Genomic DNA, 19,319 nt, shown 5'->3' with positions numbered 1-19,319 from the left:
ATACAAGAGTAAGCTTGTGGGGTGCATAAATCTGACTGTTAAAGTTTCTAAAGTTATGTGTAGAAACAAATGGTGAAGACAAATGTAGGTTCCTTACAGTCAAAAACAAGGAAATCTATAATGGGGAACAAAGAAATGGCTGACCAACTGAATATATACATGATTCTGTGTTATAGAGTCAAACAGCCATACATACAGAATCACACCCTGTCCATGTTCACAAAGGAAGACACAAATAACATACCAGAAACTTTGGGGAGCGTGTGGTATAGTAAGAGGGAGGAAGGCAATCGGTATTTATAGAGAAATGATGTAGGGGAAATTGATGGGATTAAAATACAATAGATCCCCACACCTTGCCAATCTACAACCCAGAGTACTTCAAGAAGTGTCCCTAAAATTTGTGGATGCATTGGTAGTCATCATTCAAGTGCCTCTAGAACAGTTCCTACAGTTCAGAGGGTAGCTATTGTTACCCTCTATTTAAGAAGGGAGGCAGAGATAAAACCAAGAATTAAATACTCAGTCAGCCTGACATCAGTAGTGGGAAAAATGTTAGATTCTGTTGTAAAAGAAGTTTCTAATAAAAAATTGAGAAAACAGTATTAGGGTTGGACAGAGTCAGCATGGATTTACGAAAGGGGAAATCATGCGTGACAAATCTACGAGAATTCTTTGAGAATGGAACTAGTAGAATTGATGAAAGTAGCCAGTGGATGTGCTTTTTGGACTTTTGGAGGGCTTTCAACAAAATCTCACATAAGAGATTTGAGATTATTTAAAGCACATGGGATTGAGGTAGTGTATTGAGATGGATAGAAAATTGGTTAGCAAACAGGAAACAAATGAACAGGGATAAATGGGCCTTTTTCCAAATGGCAGACTGTAAGTAGTGGGGTACAGCAGTGATCTGAGCTAGGTCCACAGCTATTCACAATATTTATTAATGCTTTGGATGAGGGAACTAAATGCAGTACCTTTAAGTTTGCAGATGACACAAAACTGGATGGGAGGATGGAGAGACGCTTTCATGTGATTTGGACAAGTTGGATGAGTGGGCAAATGCATGGCAGATGCAATATAATGTGGATAAATGTGAGATTAACCACTTTGATGGCAAAATGGGAAGGTAGATTAGTATCTGAAAGGTACTAAATTAAGAGTGGAGAATGTGCAACCTGAGTGGCCTCATACACCAGTTGCTGAAGGTAAGTATGCAGACCCAGCAGACAATAAAGAAGGTAAATAGTGTGCTGACCTTCATAGTGAGAGGATTTGAGGACAGAAGCAGGGATGGCTTGCTACAATTGTATAGGGCATTGGCATGGAATATTGTGTGCAATTTTGGTGTCCTTACCTGAGGAAGGATAGTCATAAAGTCATGGAGTCCTTGAAGTCTACAACATAGGAAAAAGACCTTTGGCCCATCAAGTCTGTGTTGGTCATAAACAACCATCTAATTATTATAGCTGAAAATGTGTTGCTGGAAAAGCGCAGCAGGTCAGGCAGCATCCAAGGAGCAGGAGAATCGATGTTTCGGGCATAAGCCCTTCTTCAGCCCTTCCTGAAAAAGGACTTATGCCCGAAATGTCGATTCTCCTGTTCCTTGGATGCTGCCTGACCTGCTGCGCTTTTCCAGCAACACATTTTCAACTCTGATTTCCAGCATCTGCAGACCTCACTTTCCTATCTAATTATTATAATCTGATTTTCCATTACTTGGCCCATAATCTTGTATGCCTTAGAATGTCGAGCGTATATCTAAATACTTGTTAAAAATTACAAGCCTTTCTGCCCCTATCGCCCATACAGTCAGTGATTTCCAGAATCCCACCATCCTCTGGGTGAAAAAACATTGCCCTCACATCCCCTCTAAACTTCCTGCCCAAACCTTAAACCTACACCCTCTGGCCATTGATTGCTCCACCAAGGGGAAAGGTTCCTTCCTGTCTACTCTGCCTATGCTCCTCATAGTTTCATACAGCTCAGTAATGTCCCCTTTCAATCTCCTTGCTCCAAGGAAAATAATCCTAGTCTGTCCAATCTCGCTTCATTGCTAAAACTCTCCAGTCCAGGCAACATCCAGGTAAATTTCCTCTGCCCTTCTCCAGTGCTATAATGTTCCTTCTGAAATGTGGATATCAGAACTGCACAAAGTACTCTAGCTCTGGCCTAAGAGACAAATTGGTTCAAGCCAATATTAACTATTAACCTGTACCTGGTGAAAATGATGTCTATTCAGAGAGAGTGATACTAATGTTGCATGCTTCAAATCTCTCATTTATTATTTGCAGAGCCCACCTCTTCTGGGTAGTGCTAGTAATTCCAGAAGAGTGAGATGAGAAAGAGATGCAAAGTAGTCTTTTGTGGCTTGATATCATTTGGAGAAACTGTTGTTTTGGAACAGCTTCTCTATGGAAACCAGGCTGTTTATTCCAAGACAAAAGAAACTTTGGAAGATATTTCTGTCATTTCCATAGAGACAGACAATGGTGCCCAGGAGCAGGCACACTTTCATGATTCAAAAGGCCTGAGGAAAGACATTGAACTTGCCAAGCAATTGCGATTCCTTTGCTGATGGGTTTGTGTTGGTGTACAGCCTAGGCAGCTGGGAATCTTTCAAGTGGATCAAAGCCCTCAAGAAGGAACTTTGCAAGTCCCATGATAAGAAGGAGGTGACAGTTGTAACTCTGTAGAACAAATGTGACCTGCAGGAGGGGTGATGGGTAGACCTCGACGGAGTTCAACACCTGGCAGTTGGAGGAGGTTAAATTGTAAAGGTGTGTTTGTGGCAGAATGCAATATCTAATCGAACCATTTGTTTACCTGGCCAGTAAAATGAGTCAACCTTGAATCAAATCCACAGTCTCACTCAGCCAGGAAAAGGGGAGCAGCTCAATCAACAGCTAATACAATAGCTGGAATTCAAAGAATCTATTTAAATACAAAAGTTTATTCCATTCCTATATCTCACGAAGAACTCCTGACCTTATTTATGCCGCTTATGTTGTTTTGATTCATCCTTATGACAGAACTTCGATTCAAAAGGATATTCTTGCTACAGAATGAGTGCAGTGAAGGTTTTACCAGACTGATTCCTAGGATGTCGAGAGAGTGGTGCTGGAAAAGCACTGCAGGTCAGGCAGCATCCAAGGAGCAGGAGAATCGATGATCAATAAATAGTTGTTCATCAGGAAGGACTGATTCCTGGGATGTCAGGACTGATAGATGAGAAGTCAAACCAATTAAGGTTATTTTAGCAGAGTTCAAAAGAATGAGAGGGTTCTCACAGAAACCTATAAAATTACATCAGGACTAGATAGGTTAGATGCAGGAATGATGTTCCCAACGGCAGAGGAGTGCAGAACTAGGAGTCAGAGCCTAAAGGTACAAGGTAAACGATTTAGGACTGATGTGAGAAGAAATTTCTTCACCCAGAGAGTGGTGACCCTGTAGAATTTGTCACCATCGAAAATAGTTGAGACTGAAATATTGTATGACTTCAAGAAGTAATTGGATACAGCTTTTGGGGATAAAGGGATCAAAGAATATGGAGGAAAAGCAGGAAAAAGTTATTGGTTTGATGATCAGAAATGATGCCATTGGATAGCGGACCAAGCTCAAAGGACGGAACAGCTCCTATTTTCTATTGGCTAATGGGGTGTGGTAAATAGTCAGGAGGTAAGTCTCGATCGTGGAATGATACAGACAGGTTGATCAGATGAGCTGAACAATGGCAAATGTAATTTAATCATTAAAAGTATAACATGATGTATTTTGGGACAAAGCAAGTAAGTCCATAATGATAGGATTTGTGTATTTTTGATGATCAGACAGACTTTGATGTGCATGTTCATAGGTCCTTGAAAGCAACAGGACAGGTGGATATTATGATTAAGAAGGCCATTGGGATCCTTGCCTTTATTAGTCAGGGTATAGAATAGAGAGTCGGGAGATTATGATGAAACTGTATAGGATGTTACTTAGACCACAGATGGATTATATGTGTGCAGTTCTGGTTGCCACAATATAGGAAGAGCGTGACTGCACTGGAAAGGATGCAAAGGAGGTTCATCAGGATGCTGCATGGTTTGAAGAGTTTCAGTAATGAAGAGAAACAACGTAGGCCAGGGTGGCTTTTCTTGGACCAGAAAAGACTGCTGATGTCTACAAAATTATGAAGGGTATAAGTAAGATGGGGATAAATTTTTCCTCTTTGGAGAGAGGTCAGTTTCCTGGAGGCATAGATCTAAGGTCAGGGCAGGAGATTTGGAGGCTATTTAAGAAGAATTTGTTTTCACCTAGAGAGTAATGTGTATTTTCCCTGCTTGAAATGGTGGTAGAAGCAGGAAACATTACAGCACGAAAGAAGCATTTGGATGAATTTTTGAAACGGTATAACATTACAAGGCTCTAGCAAAGTGCTGGGAAATACAATTAGTGCAGATAGGAGCTTGATGTCTGGCATGAACATGATGGGCTGAAGGGCCTCTTTCCATGTTGTAATGCTACATGATTGTATGACTCAATGTCTCCCTTTGCATTGGAGTAAACATCACAAATGTAATGGTTGTTCCCAATAAAAAACAGATCTGCTGAATCCAGTAACCCAACTATCTGCCTCCATGGCAAAATCTGGCATTAAATGTTGGCAACCTACATGAGCTTATGAAACACAGCCAAAAAAAAAACAGTTCTCAAAGTGATCACACATTTATTTTCTAGTTGTGGTCATTGAGTCAAAATCTGGAGCAAGACTTTTGCATAATTAATCCACTCTGTCATCTTGAAGACTGAAAGTAATGCATCACCGAAACTATAGTTACAAGTGAGATGACCTAACTCGGCAACTACTATATGCCTTTGGTGCATTGTTTTGTCAACTGTCTTAGCTGAAAACATGGCAACATAACTAGAAAAAGTTTAGGGTGCAAATTCTCAAACGCTGAATGTGGATATTGTCGAGAAAGTTGGGAAAGTTGTGTGAAATTGGCAGTAAGGAGTTTCTCAACGACAATTATTAAGTTGGAGAGGATTCAGGACAGATTTACCGGGATGTCACCAGTTATGAAGGTTTGAATTATAAAGAAAGGCTGGAGAGGCTGGGACCTTTTTCATTGGAGCGTAGGAGGTTGAGAGGCAACCTTAGAGAAATTTGTAAAATAATAAGTATAGATAGACTTAATAGTAGTTGCATTTTCTCAAGGATGGGGGATTTCAGTACTGGGGGATACATTTTTAAGGTGAGAGGAGAGACATTTAAAAAAGACACAAAAGGCAATTCTCTTACACAGGGGTTGGTTCGTGTATGCAATGACCTTCCTGAGAAAATGGTGGACATAGGTATAATTACCATGTTTAAAAGACATTTGGATAAGTATATGAATAGAAAAGGCTTGGAGGGATATGGCCTAGGAGCAGGGAGGTGGGACTAGTTTAGTTTGGACTGGTTGGACTGAATGGTCTGTTTCCACGCTGTATGACTCTCCCCACACATATTAGTTGATCTCTCCCCACATATATGCAGTTTCCCATTCTCCCACCCACCAGATAGAAACTAGATGCCAATAAATCAAAGCAGTTACCTAATGGCTCCAGCTTGCTGCTTGCTCCACAGTACCTCCATCTTGAACACTGGTCACCAATATCTCAGGGCATGCCTCATACGCAGTGACTACCTGGAGACATCGAGACACCCATGGGCACTAGCATCGGACACATACCAACCTCACCAAACCATCGCGGCACATCTCTGATTCATTTGCAAGATGCGTTAACACTTCAATGCTGCGTTTTGCAGCACACCAGCACCCCCTAATTGGAATACTGCTGCCAGGACACTTTGTACTCAGGCATTGGCACCTGTTTGGATTCAATCAGGGTGTTTCTCAAGGTTCCTTGCTCGCTCTATTATTACTCCCTTATTACTTTGTACCTGCTTGGACTTTGACCCGATGAGAGTGAGGAACGGTGATATATTTCCATGTCAGTATGGTGGGTGGTTTAGAGGGGCACTTGCAAGTGGTGATGTTCACATTATCTCTGCCGTTGTTTTTCTAGATGGTAGTGGTTTTGGGTTTGAAAGGTGCTGTCTAAGGATCTTTGGTGAAATTCTACAGTGTATCTTGTAGGTAGTGCACACTGCCTACGCAATGGTTGATTGGTCAAGGTCATTTGCTTTTTTGTGGCATTGCTGGGCATTCCTCCAGACTGTGGTAACAGTACTGACCTGAATGGCAATCTCAGGTCAGGCTGTCAGTGTCTGGTGTTGTGGCCTCCTCTGTTGGTCCTGGGGAAACAGGATGGCCTTTCTTTGTGTTACCCCATCCATCAGGACCTCAAGGTTTCTGTGTCCAAAGCTGGGAACCAATTCTCTTTTATGTTAAATTTCGCAAAATGTGCAGAGTAGCTCCAGACTACCCGCATTCGAAGCTGTTGCACAACTATGTTTTAAAGGTAGTGCTGATGCCAAGAATCCCACGATGCCCCACCAGTGACAAGTATTTCCATCCTATACATGACAGCAATATGAAAACTGGGGCACCACAGAGACTTGGTGCTTGGGAATGAGTTGAGTTCAGGAAGACAGTGTGAAAATAACCTGTTAGGTCTCACGGAGAGAAAGAGCTGAAAATGTGTTGCTGGAAAAGCGCAGCAGGTCAGGCAGCATCCGAGGAACAGGAGATTCGATGTTTCGGGCATAAGCCCTTCTGAAACCCTCAATGAAACTCACCATAAATAACACTTCACCAATTTTCCATCAAATTCAGTTCTTAGTTTCTGTTTTTCAAATGGCATCAACGTTGAATTTTATGGTGTTTCTTGACATTTCTCATTCCATTCAAAAATGCTCCATAGCCGTTAAAGTACAAGCGCAACTGTGAAAATGCAGCTTATGCTGTCAACAACACGGTCTCACAATGAGATGGATGCCCAAATAGTAGTGACGTAGATTATGAAATAAATGTTGGCCAGGACCCAAGTGAATCACCCTGTTTTGCATCGAGATATGGAATCTTTTAAAAGTCCAATGAGGTTGAGCAATGGTTGAACATCTCATCTGCACCCTCAGGCATGAACTGAAGTGTTAGCAAGGGTGATGTGCTCAAATACTTGAAATGTGGCTTCAACCCACAACCTTCTGACTCAGAGGTGAGAATTCTATCACTAAACTCAGGCTGACACCTTTACAACTCAAAGATTCAGTCAGGGTTTTGAGTCTCCAACTAAATGGTAATGAACAGAAGATAACAACTGGATACTTTTGTTCGTCACGTACTGTGAGCATTTTACTAATATTTAGATTCAAGTACTGAACCTTTTTAAATCTCCATGTATCCTTTTTATATTCATCCAAATTGTGAGCACATTCTGTAGGCCCATTACAGGCTGCTGGAATCAAGCCACAGGACAGAAAGGCAAAACATAAATCCATGAACCTCTGCTTAAGCTTAACACCATCTTTAAAAGGTAAAAACAATGACTGCAGATGCTGGAAACCAGATTCTGGATTAGTGATGCTGAAAGAGCACAGCAGTTCAGGCAGCATCCAAGGCTAACTCCTAGTAGCCACTCTTTGGGCTCTCCTTCACTTTTATCCGCTGTCATTTGTACCCTCAGGGGGCGACATGGTGGCACAGTGGTTAGCACTGCTGCCTCACAGTGCCAGAGACCCGGGTTCAATTCCCGCCTCGGGCAACTGTCAGTGTGGAGTTTGCACATTCTCCCCGTGTCTGCGTGGGTTTCGTCCGGGTGCTCCAGTTTCCTCCCACAGTCCAAAGATGTGTGAGTCAGGTGAATTGGCCATGCTAAATTGCCTATAGTGTTAGGTGAATTAGTCAGGGGTAAATATAGGAGGGTGGGTTTCTCTTCGGAGGGTCAGTGTAGACTGGTTGGCCCGAAGGGCCTGTTTCCACACTGTAGGGAATCTAATCTATACTTTTCCACAGGCCTTAGGTGTTCTAAAGTGGATGAAGAATTGTTTCTGTTCCTGATGGAGCTCCTGTTATAACTCAGACCTCTACAGCAACCCTAAATTTCCAGCTTGTCCACCCCTCTCAGGGATTGCAGCATTTAACTTTGTGAAGCCCTGTGTTAGAGCACGCTTGGTTTAAACTGCGGGGAAAATTAATCTTTTTGCCCCTGTTGCAACAAAGCTGTCAAGCCATGATCGTGGTGCATGGCAGAGCAGACTTGAGGGGGACACTCGGTTTACTCCTGTTCTTATTTCTCATGGTCTTATTGTCTTTTGGATGCCAATTGCACGTGAGCAGGATTGCAGGGTATTAACTATCAAATAATCATAAACATCTGATTGAAATGAGGCATGAGCCTGGGAGTTGAACACCGCCTTGTTCTCTCAGCCTGTGATGGCACCAGAAGATCAAAGCAAAATAACTTAAAAATAAATCTCCTGTGCAACAAACATTGAGATGAGTGACTCATCAGCTTAATTTTGGAAAGGAAAATAACAAGGCTGTAATGATCCACAGCAAACCTTATCTTGGTCATAGCAATCCCACAGACGTAAAACCCCCAGAAATAGTGTGCTGATTAAATTTTGAAAAAAAAATTCTGTTTCTGTATCCTTTACACAGTATTTTGCTTACATCTCTAACTAGTCACTCTCTGTCATTTTCTTCTTGTTTGAGTATTGTTTGAGTTCATTCAGTAACCATCAGTCAGATTTGAGAGCTTGGACTATTAATCAAGATTCTGTAGGAACAAGGAAATGGAGTTTCAAAACCCAGTCTTGATTCCAACCCCTTGAAATAGGAAACACAGTGCAGTACATAATCCTTAATACCGGACACAGAGCCTAGTACTGGGACTACAGCAGTGAATTTGGATCAAGGTGATCTTAATCCACTCTCGACTTCCCTCAGACAAACAGACTGCAGTTTGCAAGTCCCCTCTGAAGCAGATGTTCAATACCAGCTGCCTGTGTTATTTCCCCTCCATCAGAGGTGAGAAGACTTTGCAGGCTGCTGCTCCTAATGTGTTGTGTATTGAAATTGGCCTCTCATTATTACTGAATATACTAATAGGCCTCGGGCAGTAGATGTGATAATTACAACACAAGTACCTTAACTCAGTGAGTCTTTGTGGGGGTCTGTTCACTGTGATTGAATGAGCAGTGTGCTTTCCTCCTCTTTTGATCCAGTTATTTTTTTTGGACCGATTACAAAACGCAAAGAATCAGAATTTGCCACATCACAGCGCTAGATAGATTTATGTGAAGCTTCAGTTATTTCAGCAATATTAGCATGTTTTGCGAGATAAACAATGCTTTCTGCTTGCATTATCACTTCGATCGAAACAGCCAAATGATTGTGCAATTTTAAAGTAGATTTACACAACAATAACTTTCAATTGACAAATTGAAAACTTCCAGCTGCTTTCTTAGAAGTTCAAATTTAGGGTTCCAAATCCAGAGATAAAGAATTTGGAGTAATTGGTTGAGCAAGCTAAATTATTTGTGCGGTCTGTAACCATCAGAAATACTCCACTTCAACAATGGCCACACTTGTTCTTTGACTTTCCTCACCACAGCCCGATCCTGACAACACACCTCCCCCAATTCCCCCACCCCCAGACTAGCTGGAAATTTTAAAGGACTCTTCCCTCAAAATATATATTAATCATAAATTTTTTAAAATAGAAATTACAAGCCATTTTGACTTTTATAGGATTTACAATAAAATCCAACTTGTTCCTATGCAGCATGTTCCATACAACATGATTACAATAGCCTTAATATTTACGAATTATGCTCCATGTTAGGTATGTAACCCAAGGTCAAAATCATTTCGAATTCAAAATTATGGTAAGTGCAATAGGTATAAAAATTTTCTTTATGCATCATGTACCATTTGAGATGCTCAATACATTTTCAATATTCTTGATTCATAATATTTGTTCTTTGTAAGGTGCACAACCTGAGGCATTCTACACATTCCAGCCCCTTGGTATACCATGGCTAAAAGGTGATCTTGCCCCATTGTACCTCGATGGTAGTTGCCTCAGACTTCAGTGGATCTTGTAACATGTATGATGTGGAGGTGCCAGTGTTGGAGAAGGTCAAAAGATCACACATTACCAGATTATAGACCAACAGATTTATTTGAAAACAATAGCTTTCAGAGCACTGCTCCTTCATCAGGTGCCAGTGCGACTTTTGACCTTGTATTATGTCGTTGTAGGCCTTGCTGTATTGCTCAGTTATCAATAAATCCTTACTCTGCATGTTTTTGCATCATGTTTTTGGCAGACGGATGACCACCTTTCACCAAATCGATGGTCTTCTGAGTAGAGTTCATGTTTGCCTCGATATGCGTCTCTGGGAACATTCTGTAGAGCAGAGAGCACTGCATCATGGAGCTGCTGTGGATGAATCTTGACAGAAAGTGTTGCCCCTCTCACCAGAACTTCCTTTCAGAAATACATTCCACGAGGAACTGGACAATTATCTCTTCCCCACCACGTCCATGTCAAGGGCAATGTGTGGAGGGAGTAGGATTTGCGTGAAGCATCTGACAGGAAGGGCCTTTCTCAACACCAGCCAAGCTTCATCTTGAATGCTTGTTTGTTAATTCTGACTTTGACAAATGACTTTGACTGTCTGCCTGGGAAACAATGTGACATGATCTACCACCTCCTTTTTGTTACAGAGTCATACAGTCAAGGAGTCATAGAGTCATACAGCACAGAAACAGAGGTTTCGATCCAACCTCTCCACACTGACCAAGTTTCCCCAACTAAACTACTCCCATTTTCCTGCACTTATCCTTCTAAACCTTTCTTATTCATGTACTTGTCCAAATGTCTCTTACATGTTTTAACTGTATCCGCATTTATCTTTTCCTCTGGCTGTTCTTTCCCGTACATGAACCATCCTCTGTGTGAAAAAGTTACCCCACAGATCCCTTTTAAATCTTTCTCCTCTGACCTTAAAATTATGCCCTCTAGTTTTGAACTCTCCTTCCACCCCTCACAGGGAAAAGAAATCTTTGCTATTCACCTTGTCAATGCCCTTCATGATTTTATAAACCAGTATAAAGTCATCCCTTAATTTCCTATGCGCCAGTGAAAGAGTTCCAGCTTATCCAGCCCTTTCTTTATAACTCAAACCCTACAGTCCCAGTACATCCTTGTAAAACTTTTCTGCACCCTCTCCAATTTAATAATATCCTTCCTATAGTAGGGTGACCAGAACTTAATACAATACTCTAAAAATGGCCTCATCAACATCCTGTACAACTGCAATATGACATCCCAAATCGTGAATGGGGTGAACAATGAAGGCAAGCATTCCAAATGCCTTCTTTGTTACTCTGTTTGCCTGTGATGCAACTTTAAAGGAAATATGTACCTGAACCCCTAGGTCTCTCTGTTCTACAACATGTCCCAGGACCATACCATTTACTGTATAAGTCCTGCCCTTGTTTATCTTACTAAAATGCAACATCTTGCATTTATCTAAATATAACTCCATTTGCCACTCCTTGGTCCATTGGCCCAATTGATCAAAATCCCTTTGTAATCTTAAATAACCTTCCTCACTGTCTACTACACTATGAATTTTGATGTCATCTGCAAACTTAGAGGGCCTTGAGGACATTATATAGTGACCACTGCTTGAAGGATTTATAGTCAAAGGCACGTTTTTCTGCTTAAACTTCTCCACAAGGAATAGGTAGCATCACACAGGCCAACTACGTGGAGCCATTTGTGGCAGCTTTTCGATTCTTGCTGCCAATGTACAAAACCTCACATCTGTCAAGTTTTGACCAAGAAGCATAATCTGTCTAAAACTCTCTGCAAGCTTTTTGTGTCATCTTCACTAACTGCCTTTCCACCCGTTTCTGTGTCATCCACAAATTTGGCAAAGTACATTTACTTTCCTCATCTAAGTCATTAATACATATTGTGTCACCAGCACTGATCCCTGTGGTACTCCACTAATTACAGATCCCCATCCTGAAGTTGCTCATTTGTCCCAACTCTCTGTCTTGTGTCAGTTAGCCAATCCTGTCTCCATGCTAACATACTACCTCCAACGCTATTAAGTAGTGTAATGTTTAGTACCTTGTCAAACACCTTCCAAGGTCCAAATCTACTACCATATACATCTACTGCTTCCCCTTTATCTATCCTTCATGTTACCTCTTCGAAAATTTGTAGAAAATTTGTCAGGCATGATTTCCCCTTCATGAAGCCATGCTGACAATGCTTGATCTTATTATACATTTCTAAATGCTGTGGTATGACATCCTTTATAACGGACTCTAACATTTTTCAATAATAGACATTGAGCTAACTGGCCGATAGCTACCCTTTTTTTTGCCTCCTTTCCTTTTCCTCTTTTAACTCAAGATGTTACATTGGCAGTTTTACAATTTTCTGCAATGTTTCCACTATCTAATGATTCTTATCAGATTATTACCAGGGCACTCACTATCTCTACTATCACAGCTACTGCCTTTAATATCCTACAATAGGATCTGGGGAGATTTTGATCTTTATCCCCACCAATTTACCTAGCACTTTTTCATTTAGTCATAGTTATTATATCTATTTCCTCTCTTCCTTTGCTGATTGAATATTTAATAATTTTGTGATGCTATTAATTTTTTGATTGTAAAAACTGATGCAAAGTATTTATCCAATTCCTATACAATTTTCTGGTTCCCTATTATTATTTCCCAACCTCATTCTCGAGGGAGAGATCAGAGGGTTGTTAGGGAGGTCAGAACTTGAGAAACTTGTGTGATTGGGAGGATAATCAGGTTGTTGGAGCTGATTGGCTTTTTGCACTGGTAAGCATTGAATTAGGCCAGCTATTAAACTGAATCACTTTTCCTGGATCAGTCTTGTTTATCTGGCTTAAGACACCTTGCTAATGTCTGGATCGGAGACATTCATGGAGGGAGGCAGGGTGTAGAGAATCAGCCTTTTGGAGGTTTTATCTTTGTGAACATTTCCTTTGAATGTCTGTACCACAGTACTTTTGCAGAGTTCTGACCCCGATCATCCAATTTACATTCTACCTCTGATTATCTGGAGACAGGAAGACTGAGAACACACGAAACAAACCATTTCCTCTTAAATTAGATAAGTGTGAGATGCTGCATTTTGGAAAAGCAATCAGAGCAAAACTTATACACTTATTGGTAAGGTTCTGGGGAGTGTTGCTGAACAAAAAGGCCTTGGAGTGCAGGTTCGTAGTTCCTTGAAAGTAGAGTCACAGGTTGATAGGATAATGAAGAAGGTGTTTGGTATGCTTGCCTTTATTGGTCAGTGCATTAAGTTTGGGAGGTCATGTTGCAGCTGTACAGAATATTGGTTAGGCCAGTTTTGGAATATTGCATGCAGTCCTGGTCTTCCTGCTATAGGAAGGATGTTGTGGAACCTGAAAGGGTTCAGGAAAGATTAATAAGGATGCTGCTAGCATTGGAGGGTTTGAGCTGTATGGAGAGGCTGAACAGGTGGAGCTACTTACCCTGGAGTATTGGAGGCTGAGGTTTATAAGATCATGAGGGGCGCAGATAGGATAAATGGACAAGGTCTTTTCTCCTGTGGGGTGAGTCTAAGATTAGATGGCATACATTTGAGGTGAGAGGAGAAAGATTTAAAAGGGACCTAAGGGGCACCATATTCACACCAAGGGTGGTGTGTGTATGGAATGAGCTGCCAGAGGAAGTGGTGGAGGCTGGTACAATTACAACATTTAAAAGGCATCTGAAAGGGTGTATGAATAAGAAGGGTTTAAAGGGATATGGGCCATATGCTGCAAATGGGACTAGATGTATCTAGGATATCTTTTCAGGATGGATGAGTTGGACGAAGGGGTCTGTTTCTGTGCTGTACATCTGTATTACTCTATGACTGTCTCCACAGACGCTGTCAGACCAATTGGCTCTGACCAAAATTTTCCGTATTAGTTTCAGATTTTCAGCACTTACTGTATTTTAGTATTGATGTTTACAAACCTTTTCCTTTTCTGATTCGGACTGAGTTCTGTAAAATGTTGTTACTTGGGTAATTTTCTGTTAATTGCCTTTTGTCTCTGAGTTGAGTTAGTTGAAGTAGGAGGCTATTTAGCTATAGAAAGGATCACAGCAATAAGCTTATCTGATGTCTGCACAACTATGCTTTTGTCTAAACTTGGAGCGTTAACTAAGTTTTTGTTTCTTTGCATCGTTGTTATCTGACCAAATGTTCTTGGTTCACTGGGAGCTGGTCACTGGCTACATAGAGTAGCCCAGGCCGAATTGTCAGTGTTGTGTGGCAAATGGCAGCACTTTAGTTGCTACCCTGACTGTGACCATTGCAGTGTGTAAACCTTCTAATTTGTGTAGCACAGATACATACTGCTTTTGTTAATTAAACACTTGATTATTATTAATGCGTGCAAATGTCGCAGTCTGAATTATGATAGTTTGTTTTACTGTAGCAAGGTCTTTCTTTAGCTATGAACTTTCTGGCAAGACTGTAGCCAATACATATGTCATTATTTGCGTGACACCACATACTCCAGATAACCTCATGCGATGAATACGATAGCACACAGTGATGGTCTCACATTGCACTTTTGGTGTTAGGCTACTGCTACAGCCTGAAATTGGCCCAGTGTATAAGCAGCACAAAATTAAACAAATTGAACTGTTTTTGCCCTGTTACTTTTATTTACCAGGACCCATGGTGACCTTCCTGCTGTTTCATTTGATTTACAATTACATTTTACGTGAAAATACATGTTGGCAGGAGCAGAAGCAGTGGTATCACAGTATTGTCGCTGGACCAGTAATCCAGACACTTAGGTTAAAGCTCTGGGGATATGGGTTTGAACCCACCCTGGCAGATGGTGAAATTTGAATTAATTAATGCGAAATATCTAGAATTAAAAGAAAATTTAAACCAGTGAGCATGAGCAAGTTGACTGTCAGAGAAATCCACCTGGTTGACTCCCAGTTCCTCTCTAAAATGGCTAAACTAACAATGCAGTTGTATCTAACCATGACAATGTGTGAGAAAACGAATGAAATCAGATGAACTGTCCTCCATTGACCAAAGCCCCAGTAACAAAAAGGATGCACACAATCCTGTAGACTCTTTCTTATCAATGTCTGGGAATTGTATCAAAATTGGGAGTGCTATCTCCCAGACGTCTCAGGCAACAGCCTTTAAACAATTATTCTCTTGGAATCATAGATACCACCACCCCAGCACTAAGGTGTCATGCATTCATGATTCTCTGGGAGTCCTTAACGTTTATTCCAGACCCCATGGAAGTCTCATGGAATCAGGCCCACAAGTAAACACCAGCTGATCAGTCCTTCATCATGTTGGACACCATATATAGGATGCATTGAGGATGGAATCAAGGAATCATGGCAGGAGTAGAGTCAGTGTGAATCAAGGGAAAACTCCCTCCTGGTTAAATTCATGACTAGCACAAAAGAAGATGGTTATGGTGGTTGGATGTCAATCATCTCAGCTCCAAGACATCATTCCAGATGTTCCTCTAGGTAGCGTCCTTGGATCAACTTTGTTTTTTTATTTATTCATTTTGTGGGGCATGGACATCATTGGCTAGCCAGCATTTATTGCCCATCCCTAGTTGCCCTTGAGAAGGAAGTGGTGAGCTGCCTTCTTGAACTGCTGCAGTCCACCTCTTGTGGGTTGACCCACAAGGCCATTAGGCAGGGAATTCCAGGATTTTCACCCAGCAACAGTGAAGGAACATTGATATATTTCCAAGTCAGGATGATGAGTTGCTTGGAGGGGAACTTGTGTTCCCATATATTTGCTGCCCTTATCCTTCCAGGTGGAAATGGTTGTGGGTTTGGAAGGTGCTCTCTGAGGATCCTTGGTGAATTTCAGCAGTGCATCTTGTAGATTGTACACTCTGCTGCTACTGAGCGTTGGTGGTGGAAGGAGTAGATGTTTGTGGATATAGTGTCAGTCAAGTGGGCTGTTGTGTCCTGGATGGTGTCAAACTTCTTGAGGGTCATTGGGGCTGTACTTGTTCAGGCGAGTGGGCAGTATTCTATCACACATCTGACTTATGTCTTGCAGATGGTGGACAAGCTTTGAGGAGTCAGGAGGTGAGTTACTCAGCATAGTTTTCCTAGCCTTGACCTGCTCATGCAGCCATTGCATTTATGTGGTGAGTCAAGTTGAGTTTCTGATAAATGATAACTCCAAAGATGTTGACAATGGGGGATTCAGTAATGGTAATGCCATTGAATGTCAAGGAGTAGCGATTGGGTTATCTGTTATTGGTGATAGTCATAACCTGGTACTTGTGTGGTGCGAACGTTACTTGCCACTTCTCAACCCAAGCCAGAATATTGTCCAGATGTTGTTGCATTTGGATATGGACTGCTTCAGTGTCTAAGGAGTCACGAATGCTGCTGTACATTGTGCAAAGTCAGTGAACATTCCCACTTCTGACCTTATGATGGACGGACGGTCATTGATGAAGCAGCTGAAGATGGTTGGGCCAAGACATTACCCTGAGGAACTCCTGCAGAGATGTCCTACAGCTGAGATGGCTGACCTCCAACAATCATGACCATCTTCCTATTTGTACAAGTATGACTCCAACCATCAGACAGTTGTCCCTGGTACCCACTAATTCCAGTTTTGCTAGGGCTCCATAATGCCTTGCTTGGGCAAATGCAGCCTTCAAGGGCTGTCACTCTCACCTCACCTACAGTTGTTTAAATGACTGTCCATAAGGTCAGAGTTGGGAATGTTTGGTGATAATTGCACAATGCTCTGTATCATTTGTGATTCCTCTGATAATAAAACAGTCCGCCCAAATGCAGCTGATCAAAGTAATATTCAGGCTTGGGTTGATGAGCTATAGTAACTTTTGCAACACACAAATGTCAACAAAAGAGAATCCTTCTATTGCCCCTTGATATTAATGACATTATCATCTTTAAATATTACACTATCAATATCCTTGGGGTGCCATTGCCTAAGGCTGAGCTTAATGCTGTGGCGACAAGAACAGTTCAGAGGCTCAGAATTCTGATGCAATTAATGCACCAATGACTCCTCAAACTCTGTCCATCATCTAAAATGAACATGTCGGGAGTGTGATGGAACAATTTCCATCTGCCTGGATGAATACATATCCTATAACATTCAACAAGCTCAAAATCACCCAAGACTAAGCATCCTGTTTGCCTGGCACCTCATTCACAAACATTCAACATTGACTCCCAGAACCTCTAATGCACAAGAACAGCAGTAAGTACAATTTATAAGAAGCACTGCAGAAATTCACCAAGGCTCCTTTGACAACACTTCCACACTCATGACTTCTACATTCTAGAAGAATAGGGACAGTGGATTATTGAGAACACCACTGCCTGCAAGCTCCCCTCGAAGCTAAATAAAGAAGATTGATGAGGGCAGAGCAGTAGATGTGATCTACATGGACTTTAGTAAGGCGTTCAACAAGGTTCCCCATGGGAGACTGATTAGCAAGGTTAGATCTCATGGAATACTGGGAGAACGAGCCATTTGGATAAAGAACTGGCTCAAAGGTAGAAGACAGAGGGTGGTGGTGGAGGGTTGTTTTTCAGACTGGAGGCCTGTGACTAGTGGAGTGCCACAAGGATCGGTGCTGGGTCCTTGACATTTTGTCATTTACATAAATGATTTGGATGCGAGCATAAGAGGTACAGTTAGTAAGTTTGCAGATGACACCAAAATTGGAGATGTAGTGGACAGCGAAGAGGGTTACCTCAGATTACAACAGGATCTTGATCAGATGGGCCAATGGGCTGAGGATTGGCAGATGGAGTTTAATTGAGATAAATGCACAATGCTGCATTTTGGGAAAGCAAATCTTAGCAGGACTTCTACACTTAATGGTAAGGACTGAGAGGGTGTTGCTGAACAAAGAGACCTTGGAGTGCAGGTTCATAGCTCCTTGAAGATAGAGTCGCAGGTAGATAGGATAGTGAAGAAGGCGTTTGGCATGCTTTCCTTTATTGGTCAGAGTATTGAATACAGGAGTTGGGAGGTCATGTTGCGGCTGTACAGGACATTGATTAGGCCATTGTTGGAATATTGTATGGAATTCTGGTCTCCTTCCTATTGGAAAGATGTTGTGAAACTTGAGAGGGTTCAGAAAAGATTTACAAGGATGTTGCCAGGGATGGAGGATTTGAACTATAGGGAGCGACTGAACAGGTTGGGGTTGTTTTCCCTGGAGCATGGGGGGCTGGAGGGGTGACCTTATAGAGATTTACAAAATTATGAGGGACATGGATAGAATAAATAGACAAAGATTTTTTCCCTGGGATGGGGGAGTCCAGAACTAGAGGGCATAGGTTTAGGGTGAGAGGGAAAAGATATAAAAGAGACTTAAGGGTCAACCTTTTCACGCAGAGGGTGGTATATGTATGGAATGAGCTTGAGAGGAAGTGGTGAAGGCTGGTATAATTGCAACATTTAAGAGGCATTTGGATGGGTGTATGAATAGAAAGGGTTTGGAGGGAATTGGGCCGGGTTCTGGCAGGTGGGACTAGATTGGGTTGGGATATCTGGTCGGCATTTACGGGTTGGACCGAAGGGTCTGTTTCCATCCTGGACATCTCTATGACTCTATGACTCTATTGTACAGGACTTCGGTGAGGCCTCTTCTGGAATACTGTGTCCAGTTCTGGTCACCCAGCTATAGGAAAAATATTATCAAGCTGGAGAGAGTGCAGAGATTTACCAGAGTGTTGCCGGGTATAGAAGGTTTGAGTTATAAAGAAAGTCTGGATAGGCTGGGACTTTTTTCATTGGAGTGTAGGACGTTGAGAGGTAATCTGATAGAAGTTTATAAAATAATGGAGTTAATGGTCGTTGCCTTTTTCCTAGGATGAATGAATTCTATACGAGAGGGCACATTTTTAAGGTGAGAGGAGAGAGATTTAAAAAAGACATAAGAAGCAATTTTTTACACAGTGCGTGGTTCACATGTGGAAATGATGTTCCTGCGACCATGGTGGATGCAGGAACATTACAACATTTAAAAGACATTTGGATTGATACATGAAAAGGAAAGGATTGGAGGGATATGGGCCAGGAACAGGCAGGTGGAACTATTTTAGTTTGGGATTGTGTTCAGCATGGACTGGTTGGACCGAAGCATCTGTTACTGTGCTTTATGACCCTATGACTCTCTGCCATCATCCAGACTGCCAGCAATGCTTTACCAATACACCAGACTGAGCTCCCCTGTCATATATTTAGTTGAAATGATCTTGCCCTAAATTTAAGCCAAGGAGAAAATTATTTAAATCTCT

The 19,319-nt window shown here is 41.7% G+C and overlaps 1 pseudogene; it reads left to right on the top strand.

Moving 5' to 3' along the window:
* Positions 1 to 2,338: 2,338 nt before the first annotated feature.
* LOC132815991 (NF-kappa-B inhibitor-interacting Ras-like protein 2) lies at positions 2,339 to 2,910 on the top strand (annotated as a pseudogene).
* Positions 2,911 to 19,319: the final 16,409 nt, after the last annotated feature.

This window comes from Hemiscyllium ocellatum, chromosome 5 (genome assembly GCF_020745735.1).
Source record: "Hemiscyllium ocellatum isolate sHemOce1 chromosome 5, sHemOce1.pat.X.cur, whole genome shotgun sequence".
Classification (NCBI taxonomy): Eukaryota; Metazoa; Chordata; class Chondrichthyes; order Orectolobiformes; family Hemiscylliidae; genus Hemiscyllium; species Hemiscyllium ocellatum.
Note: the sequence above shows the minus strand (reverse complement) of the source record. Positions and strands in the feature narration are given on the sequence as shown.